The sequence below is a fragment of the Cynara cardunculus genome, assembly GCF_001531365.2.
Source record: "Cynara cardunculus var. scolymus isolate 2C chromosome LG 6, CcrdV1, whole genome shotgun sequence".
Classification (NCBI taxonomy): Eukaryota; Viridiplantae; Streptophyta; class Magnoliopsida; order Asterales; family Asteraceae; genus Cynara; species Cynara cardunculus.
Window position 1 is genome coordinate 2,850,359 of NC_037533.1, and position 11,209 is coordinate 2,861,567.

Genomic DNA, 11,209 nt, shown 5'->3' on the forward strand with positions numbered 1-11,209 from the left:
TGGTCATGCAACCAGAAGCTCTGGTAGTGCAACCAGAGACTTTCTAGATAGAAATTCTAGCTTGATTGCCACCCTTAGTCTCGCTTAGAAGCTTCCGTTGTATCACTAAGCATTTATAGATGGTGCGTTTCGTAATTAAGATTGTTAATATCGCAGATCACTATGGCATCACCTGCATCTAGTGAATATTCGGCAGATGAATCCGGATATGTGGTTCGCCAATCCCGAAGGAACTCATCCATTAATGTGGAAGTAGACCCGTACGAGTAGGAGGACACAGCAACCAGCGAGACACCTACTTCACCACTAGTATCTATACTACCCCCATCCGAGCCAGTACTTGATCTTCCACCTCAAGCCTTTCACGGCCCAAGGACTAGAGTCACGCCTAAGAAGAGTATTCCATTACCTCGGCGAGTGACTTTTGAGAATCCCTCTAGAGTAAGAGGAGAGTCATTGCGACCATAGCAGGGGAACATGATATCCCAAGTAGTGACCAGAGTACCTGTATCCTACGCCCAGGGCATGAACCCGGCTGAACGAGAGTGGGTGCAAAGAATTGCATCAGATACTCAAACTCACCAGACCCGGCTGGGGTATCATCACCATATTCTGAACAACCTATCCGATGTGATGGAAGCACACCATCAACGAATGATGAGAAACATGAATGCTGTCATTGCAGCGAGGCGAGAGATTAGAAGGTTGTACAAGTGTTTGGTGCTGAGTGGAATGTTGATGTTGATGTTGATGTTAGGAATGCAGATAAGCTGGTTATTATTCTTGAAATATTGACTAGTGATAGGATATCCACTCTTTGCATAGAAACTCAAGGACCTGTTTTTGTAGCTACAATCATCTATGAATGTATGTTATCTTTTTGAGAAATACTTAATTACATCAAGTTATGGTAAATATAGGATTATTCTGTTTGGTCATATAAATGCTTAAATGTTTTCCATACGATGAACATCTTTGGCATCATTTAAATGACTGGAAGTTATCATCCTTGTTATGGCAATAAAAATGACGAAATTCCCTTCTGATTGACACTCGAAGAGTGTGCAATCTGTTTTGGGGCCTATGTAACTTAAGGTTGTAGGGTAATAATGAGTGACTTAAACCCACTCAAATTTCTTGATATTTGGAAAAAGTCTGCTGATCTGATTATTTTGGATGATGTGAAAAGTTGGACATAAAATGACTTTTGGAAGATTCCTATTTATAGTGATTTGTGAAACCCAAAAAATACCTGGAACAAAATTTATAATCTGTCCAAAACTCAGCTTTTGAGTAAAGGATTTTGATTCCTTTTAATATATATAATTTTTGGGCTATTTTTAGATTAAATAATAAAATATCAACTTTAATTTATAAAAACCGATGGCATTACATAAGATACAACTTAACTTTATCTTTGTCAATAACCCATTGGTGATCTAAATTCTGGATGTTGGTCTGTTTAGGAAGGTTAGGGCGGACGTTGAGCGCTTCAAACGTCATCCTCTTGGATATTCATCATCAAACCTGTGAGTTTTCACGGACACACTTTTTAATGCTTTTTGTTTCTTTAACTAGAGGAAAAGCATGAGATTAAGCAAACTATACTGTTTATTTGTTTAACCATTGGACTAAAGAACTGTTTAGTCAAGCTTTGTTTGAAACCATTGGACTAAAGAACTGTTTAGTCAAGCTTTGTTTGAAACCATTGGACTAAAGAACTGTTTAGTCAAGTTTGCTAAGTCATGAAATATTGACTGTTTTTGCACTATGATATAAATGCTAAATTGATGTGCTTGGGAGTATGTTTCCAAATAAAGTCCTCGTCCGTAAACGCTACTTGTTAACTCGGGCACGTCCCCGGGCCGTGGTATTGTGGATAGCCGCTATTGTGTTGATAGTCCCACCCAGAAAGGGGTGCACATTACCTATGTTTTCTTAGTCTAATCATATGGAATTTGGACCACCGCTGAATTAGTACTACTACGAACTGTGGGACCTAAGTAAGTGTACGAGCTACTTATGGTCGTTTGTAAAATAATGGGGCACATTGGTCAGGTAAGGCTTAGTAGCGTCTCAAGTTAAGCATCGTGGTAGATTTACATTTATTAAGTGCAAAAGTTTACGTATAAGTTTGCAAATAAATGATTTCTGCATTGTAATATTTTGTGCATGTGAAAACCCGTGAGCTCACCAACTCTTTGTAGTTGACGTTTTATATTCCATGCTTTTCAGGTAATAAGTAAGAAATGAAGTATTTTGGGAGCATACTTGTGACAAGACCGATTAAGTTCGCAATTGAAGATTTTGTAAAAGAAGTATTTTATCCCAATTTGGTTATGGGTGTTACACTTGATTTTTTTTATTAAAACTTGAATGGTGTTGTTTATTAACTGTTGCTGTGACTCGTTTACCTGTTACATCTCGTATTTCCGCTTTGGCGGGGTGTGACATCAACTACCCTTGGCATTATATTGTAAGCTAGATAAAAACCTAATAGAAACATGGATTGTGATTGGTTGAAATGGTTTGTAAAGTTAACACAAAAACTTTGGTTAACATTTGATCTTACCCCTATACACACACACACTAGTGGTGTACCCGCACGATGCTGCGTGGATGAATCACAATTTTGAAACATTAGTTTAGCCTTGAATCATGAGTTTGTGCAGTTATTTTATAAGTCAACTAATATATAAAGTTGAAGGTTAATATGATGTATTAGCAAGATCGATTGGAAAAATAATTGCACACATGTTGAGTTTCTAAAACCATATAAAGTTGAAGAGTTGGGGTGGGGTACATGCATGATCTGAAACCCTTTCTGATATTGTTGCTTCAAATTTCAGTTTACTTCAAGAGAAAGAAGAACTTTGAATTTGAATTTGGGTTCAAAATAGGAAACAAACAAAGTGTCAAACAACTTTGGGAAGAACAAACATATATTTTTCATGTAAATATGACTTACGTAAATCTGAAACTTTGACCAAACAAATTGTATGTTTTAAGCATTTGTACATTATGCATAATAGTTTGTACTCAAGAGATTAAGAGATTTTTGAATATCTTGCATAAATTGATAGTACTTTATGCTTTAAGACTTTTGTCTAAATGCTTATTAATGTAGTATATATATCAATCAAAAATCTAAAAGAACAATAAAAAAAATGATAAGGTGGTGATTGGGATTAAATCTTCGTGTATGTGACTACATGAGGAAATCCAAGTTGAGCCTTTTCGCGTATGGTACAAAGCGCATCCAAGAAAGCGGGCCTATCAAGGTGACATTTAGTTAAAACAACCGAGGCCTAGAGCCGAAGCAGAGGGTATCCATTTCACTACTAGAAATTGAGTTTTCACTGATAGAATTTTTCTATGGATTTCGATACAATTTTGACGGAATGCATTAGAATACTTTTTCTTATTAATTCTTGTAATCTGTTGTAATTCCGTAAGAAAATTCTAACATTTTCCTAAGGTTTTCCGACAAAATGCATTACTAGAATTTAATTTTTTTATTAATATTGTAAATATGTAGAAAAATTCTAACATTTTCCTACGCTTTCCTCCTGAATACATTGAATTTAAAAAAACATTTTTTTATTAATTCTCGGAATCCATCGGAAATCTGTAGAAAAATTCTAATATTTTCTATGGATTTCCTACCTAATGCATTACTGAATATAAAAAAAATATTTTTCATGTTACGAAACTCCAGTCTGGCAGTCAACTTGATACGGGAGAGGCATGAATGTAGTTCGATCTTGTGGTGTATATTAATGTTTGAATCCGTTAGCAATCCATAGGAAAATTCTTATATTTTCCTACGGAATGCATTACTTGAATTGAATTTTTTTTTATTAATTCTGGAAATCTGTCGAAAATTCTTAGTAAAATTCTAATATTTTCCTACAAAATGCATTACTTGAATTTAAAAACATTTTTGATTGATTCTGGAAAACCACCAGAAATCTGTAGGAAAATTCTAAGGGGCTATTTGGTTTATGAGAATGGAACGGAATTGGAGGGATTTGGATTTGATATTCATTCCAATCCTGTGTTTGGTTTGTGGGAGTGTTAGAACTTAAAATCCAATGATTCATTTAAAATCCCATGACTAACGGATTTGAGAATCCTTTGGAAAGTCATGGTATTTAAAATCAAATCCCTTGGCTTCTCTGCCCTAATTTGAAATCTATATTGCTGCCTTCCTGCCTCTCGGTTTGAACATAAACGACATGCTCTCCAGTGCCCTTCTCATCGGTGCTCTCTTCACGGTGCTCGCTGCCCTCATCGTTCTCCCTGCTCTCCTCGCCGCTGCCCTTCTTCTTTCTCTTCGATAAATCTCTTTCTCTCCATCACTTATATTTGATCGATTCTTAATATTGACCGATCCTCAGATAACGCTTCAGGAGTATTTGCTTCAGATAATGTTACCATTTTCAGTAAATTCTTTATCTAGTTCAAAGCCATTTTCAAGTGTCTATGCTTCATGTGGTTGCGTTTGTATTGAACTTTGAAGTTACAGTCGCAATCTACCCCTTGTGTTCTTTCTTGGGCATCTACATCACAATATGCTTACAAATGCTTTCATTCTAAATAACCATTTGTACTTATCAAGACATGTTAAATCTCTATATGTGTCATATCCATCATCGTAGTCCTTTTCAAAATCATTCCTTAACAAAGGTCCCTCTTCCTTTGTCTTACCATATGCTCAACCACGATAAGAATTGGTCAATGAGAAAAGTTTCAACCACGACAACAATAGTTGATGTTTCAGCTCCAACTTCATCCCCTATGTCATCTCAAATCTTCCATCGTTGGTCATTGAAACATCAATAGAAGACCAGTTGAAAATTACCTGTATATATGTGTATTTGTGTGTTGGCAATGCCTACTGATTCACATATTTTTTTGCTTGTTTCAGTTGAAAAGGTAGTAGATTTGATATTTAGGACCTTTGTCCAATAGTATTAAACAAGTTAGGATAGAAGAATCTGAAACAGAATAACTCATCCGAACCAAAAAGGTTTCAGGCTATTCGTTTTACGCGTTAAATAGTTTGGTTAACCGAATAATATAAGTTTTAGTTTCGATATCTTTTTACCATATTGGTTAACCGAATAGCAAATTATTCTATTATGTACTTTGTATAATTTTTTTCTAGATGAATTGGTTTGAACATATATAAAAATAATATTATGTGAATTGATTTATCCTTGAACAAATAGCACAAAAAATCGAGATGTATTTGACAAAACCAACAAAAGCAATGTGATTATCTCCTCCTATAAAACTGATTTAGATATGGAAGATATTCTCATGAATATCTACTAGAATATTGGTAAAGATAGTGCAGATTTTCTAATATATTTCCCATGTATATCTCTTCCAAGGGAGCTGTACTTATATACTTGGAATGTAATACAAAGGAGGGGGGGGGGGTGAACTCTTTTATGGTATCAGAGCCTCTTCTCAGTTTTTTTTCAAACCTTCAAGTTCTTCTGCCATGACAGATACCACTCCCAAACCTACCACGTTTCATCCCGCACTCTCGGTCTCTAACATTAAATCTTTCATTCTGATCGTGTTAGAGGTCAAAAAGGTACAATACTCTTCATGGGCGGAACTTTTCAAGATTCACGCTCGTGGATATCAGGTTCTGGATCACATTAGCCCTCCTCGTCACAACACCGTAGATCCCGCCTTATAGGTACGGTTAGACGCCCTGGTTCTTCAATAGATATACGGTACGATCTCAAATGATTTGCTTCACACCATTCTTGCACCTGATTCTACGGCTAAAATCACATGGGATCGCTTGAAGTAAAATTTTCAGGATAATAAAAATTCTCGGGCCGTCTATTTGGAACAACAATTTTCCCATACGCATCAAGAAGACTTTCCGAATGTATCCGCTTACTGTCAAGCCCTCAAGATGCTTGCCAACTCTTGGATCTGAATTTCAGTGTTAAATTGTATTCGTCTTGAAAAATAATATTTGTCTATAATTGTAAAGACATCGTGTTTGACTTTCCTTGTATTGTTGACTTTGACTAGAAGGGTTTTAGTTTGACTCTATATATAGTTTTGTCTTTAGTGTAATTGTAAGTAGAGGAGAGCTCATTTGTAAACTTACGTTCATAATTGAAGATTGACTTGTTGACAAATCCTCTCATCTCCTTCAAGTGTTCTTAATGCCTATCTTGATTCTGCCATGGATTCTTAATAGAGAGGGGAAACATAGCATGTCACAAGAGCGAGGCAAGGTTTGGAGCCTACGCCGCCTAAACTAGCCAGTGTGGAGAAACGTTTCACTCCATTCAAAAGTCCTTTCTCTTTTCTTTTCCGAAACTCAAATAGAAAACTCTCCCCATGTCATTTCAATTACATATGCTTGGATTAATGTTGAAGTTTATATGAAGATTGATCATTTCGTGGACTCACACCGACCAGTTAAACAACGTTGGTGCCCCGATCTCTGAACAATGATTGGTACTTCAATTGGTTGCCGGACTCTCCAAAGGATATGATGGCGTCGCCACCATCATCCAACAATCGGATCCGTTGCCTCCGTTCTATCGTGCTGATAGCATGTTGTCCTCGAAGAATCTCGAAAGGCCAAATAAGCGGCGACTGGAGGGCATACGGCTCTTATGACAACTGGTAATAGTGATGTAGGTGTTGTCCCTCCAAGCCCACACCAACAACCGCACCAGCAGCCACAACAACAATTATTCGGTAGATCTTCTCGCGGTTGTGGACGGAGCAGCCGTGGTGGTAGAAGTTCCTACGGTCGTGGTCGAGGGGGGCGCAACACAGCTCCAATGCAGATTGTGATCTTAAACTTAAAGACACAGTTCTTGATTGTGAGGATGCATTGCCCCCCGAAGAGATGAATCCAGCAGAGTCACACTGTGAAAAGGCTGATGTGGTATTATGTTTGGGAACGAGTTTGTAGGTTACTCCTGCATGCAATTTTCCTCTGAAGTGTCTACGTGGTGGTGGCAAGGTTGTTATTGTGAATCTTCAGAAAACCCCGAAAGATAAGAAAGCAAATCTGGTCATCCATGGATTCATAGAAAAGGTGATTGGTGGAGTCATGAAGCTTCTCAATATGCGGGTTCGCCCATTTGTCAGGATAGATCTTCTCCTAACCATTTTAACTCAGGCGTTTAGTTTAGATAAGAGATATGTCAACTGGACACTCCAAATAGCAAGTATACATGATAAGAAGGCGCTACTTCCATTCATCAAGTCCGTGGAGGTTTCTTTTTCAGATAACCAGCCCATGAAAGAGGCTATTCTAGATAAGCACCCTTTTCAGCTTAAAAGGAGAACCGTTTGGACGGCTGAACCATTTGATGTTATCTTGAAAGTTAACTTCAGCGAGGGGTGTGGATGTGTATGCAACCGAATTTAGATCCCTATCGATTTCCACGCATCGACGAACACTTTGAAGCATGATAAAGATCACGTTTTTCGAAAGCTAAAATCGAAAGCCATAAAAGGTTCATGTTGCAGGCAGAATTCGGTTGTCGTGAGAAAAGTGATGATAGTTCCAAAGAGCTTGTAGAAAAGAAAAAAATGCTCGACATTGCTTCTGAGAATGAAAAGAGCAGCTCAGATGAAGAGAGAAGAAAGTTTGATAAAGAGTAGAAGATGTTTGAGAAGCTTAAGAAGGAGTTAGAAGGTAAGCTTCTGGATACTACAAAGAAATTGTCTGATCTGAAGATAGAACTTGAAACTGAACTGAAAATGAGAACTGAACTCAAAGAGAAGTATGATTTAGTTATTGATGAACGAGACCAACTTTTAAAGAAAGTTAAAGATTTTTCTTGTGCTCGAAGTTCAATTGGTTCTTCTTCATAGTGTAAAATCAGCTTTTATGATTGTTCTAAATGTAACAGTTATTTTAACAGTCCTAAATCAACTGTTTCTAAGAACTATTCTCGTTCTTCAAATCAGTACTATCAAGAGTATGTCATCGGATCACCCAATTCTCATTTTCAAAAGTTAAAAGTGTTTAGGTTAATAAATCTGAATCTGTTTCGTCTCGTAACTATGTTGTTACTAACAATATTGTTCCTTGTTTTGTAAGATCTACTAATGATTTGATAAATCTTAGCAAGAGAAGGATCATGTACTCCAAAGGATTATGTGCTCCATATGCAAGAAAACTGATTTTGTGAATAGGAAACGGTACAACAAGTGGACTGAAGGCAACATATATCAAAAGAGCTGAAGGAATAATAACAGGTATGATAATAATAACTGGTATGATCATCCTGTTAAAAGTGCGAAAAAGAAAACATCTAACAAGAATAGATGGTTTGGAAGTTACAACATCCCACAACCTGATACTAACAAGAAAGGACCCAAGTTCGTTTGGGTACCAAAATCTGTTTGATCTTATTTTGCAGGTGTGTCATTATTGCGTTGATCACAACATCACTATGATGCACAAATTCAGGGGGGGTTTGTATACTGTCCAGCCGAGGTTTATGAATACATCAGTTCAGGACCCGTGCTTTAATGATAGAGGTTTGTAAACATTCAGTTTAGGACCCGTGCTTAAACGATTTTGGCTTCTGAACAACTCAGTTCAGGACCCGTGCTAAAAATGTTTCCAATTTTTGTTTATTTTGAGCTGAACTGAAACATTTCTTAAATCTATTTTCTAGGGGGAGTCTTTAGAAAAAAAATTCAATAAAAGTTTTTGGAAAATGGAATTGTTTTTCTGAAACGAGTACATTCTCTGAGCAGGTATTTTCTGAGATTTTACTTGCGTAATTTCTCATCGTACATAATTCTAATACCTGTTTCAGCTATTTTTCAAATTGTTATTATCACGTCTCTTAAAATAAAAATCATTTTCGGTGATAATACGCTCGTTTGTAATCAAAGGTTGTTTTTCTGATATATATTTTTTACCTTGATTGATACACATTTGTTAATTCTTTGAATATCAGGTCAGTAAACTTGTTCTTACAGATCTTCATTCATTTTTCTCACATCATGAATAATCCGATTTTACGTATCACTCCTTGTTTGATTGTGCTTCAAAGTCATATCTTGATCAAATTTTATCTGATCATTGTGCTTCATTGTAATAACATCTTGATCAACTATTTGTGATCATTTGAGCATACAGTAAATTTAGGAGGGACTGAGTGCTTCACACAAATATCTCTATGGAATGTCAGAACCGACATACCTACCTAAGAGGACAACCATATCTGAGTGAGCTTAAACTCAAAAAGGGTTTGTGTGCAGAGCTTAAAATGAAAATGAGAGGGGTAGTTCTTGTAAGACAAAAGAATTGATGAGAGTTGTGTCAGGATTAAAAGATTACAAGAATCCTGTTACAAACTTCAAATTACCGGGCATACCACATATTCTATTAGTTCTCAATTATTTGGAGACTAATATTGAAAAAGGCAAAGCCCAAGCCAATTCTTGTCACAACCCCACCAACTATTCTTTTATCTCTTAACAGATAAGTGTTTCAATAACACTTGGGGCACGCAGCTCACAATCGATCAATTTCTCATTCGGAGAAAGTTGATATTGAAACAAAAGGATATTTGTCCCCCTTTTAAGTCTTTTTGATCACGAATTTAGTCAGATAAATTTGTGTCGTCCACACGGTTTATCTTTTTGAGCCTAAACAGAAGCATATGTTGCTTTATCTTTCTACACTATACAGATTTTGCAATTTTATATGTTATTTTGTCGAAACATTCATAGATATACTTTTACAAGATATCAATGATTGAATGGAATACCTGGTTAGATGAACCTTAAAAAGTCTCATATATGAAGTACATCCGTTGTACTGAGTATATTAGTTATATTCACAGGCCAATCTTTTTATAAGATTGAAAACAATTTCATAAGTTGAAATTGGTTGTTATTTTCACATTCCCTTAAATCTGAAAAGGTTATACAAGTGGATTTGAAAAGATCTGCTTACAATTTTATGAATTGACGGCTCTCGCTGAAGATTTCATTCATTCTGATGTATGATGTTAATGATTCTCATTTCATCATAAGGGGGAGTATGTAATAATGAATGAAATGTTCAATTCTGGAAGATATAAGGGGAGTATGTTATAAAAATCAAGGGGGAGTAACATCAAAGGTCGGCAAAAGACTCAAAGGAGTGTGACTGGAGATTATTACTAAAAATTATTCCTGTGCTACAATGTCTAAGAGTTTTTGAATGTGAAGATCATCCTTACAAAAGTTTACTGATAAAAATTTCTCATCGAGAAGAGAATATTAATTTTTGAAGAGAATGTTTGTTCGTTATCTGAAGAAATTCATTTTTGGGGAGAATGTTAGAATCTTTTATCTGAAGATTCTTTGAAGATCATATCTTAAAGATCGTTTCTGAAGAGTGTTGCTGATATTGTTCTTTATTGTCAAAAGAGAAGATCGTTTCTGTTCTACATTCGAAGGGGAGAATGGTAGAAGATTTTCTCAACAAAAGATAGTCTGAAGATTTCAAAGTGAAGATTGTTTTGAAGTTTTTGAAAAAGTCATAAAGTGTTTAAAGTGACAATGTTCAAACGAGATTCAAAGTGCGCAAATTCTTTCAAGCTGGAATACAAAGGGGGAGAATGTTGGGTCTGAATTTCAGTGTTAAATTGTATTCGTCTTGAAAGATAATATTTGTCTATAATTGTAAAGACATCGTGGTTGACTTTCCTTGTATTATTGACTTTGACTAGAAGGGTTTTAGTTTGACCCTATATATAGTTTTGTCTTTAGTGTAATTGTAAGTAGAGGAGAGCTCATTTGTAAACTTACATTCATAATTGAAGATTGACTTGTTGACAAATCCTCTCATCTCCTTGAAGTGTTCTTAATGCCTATCTTGATTCTGCCATGGATTCTTTGAAGTTTATCTGAAGATTGATCATTTTGTGGACTCATACCGACCAGTTAAACAACGTTGGTGCCCCAATCTCCGAACAATGATTGGTATTTCAATTGGTTGTCGGACTCTCTGAAGGATATGATGGCGTCGCCACCATCATCCAACAATCGGATCCCTTGCCTCCGTTCTATCRTGCTCATAGCATGTTGTCCCTCGAAGAATCTCGAAAGGCCAAACAAGCGGCGACTGGTGGGCATACGACTCTTATGAAAACTGGTAATAGTAGTGTAGGTGTTGTCCCTCCAAGTCCACACAAACAAC

General features: G+C 36.2%; 1 pseudogene; it reads left to right on the forward strand.

Moving 5' to 3' along the window:
* The first annotated feature begins 6,535 nt into the window (after window positions 1-6,535).
* LOC112514758 lies at window positions 6,536-7,579 on the forward strand (annotated as a pseudogene).
* Window positions 7,580-11,209: the final 3,630 nt, after the last annotated feature.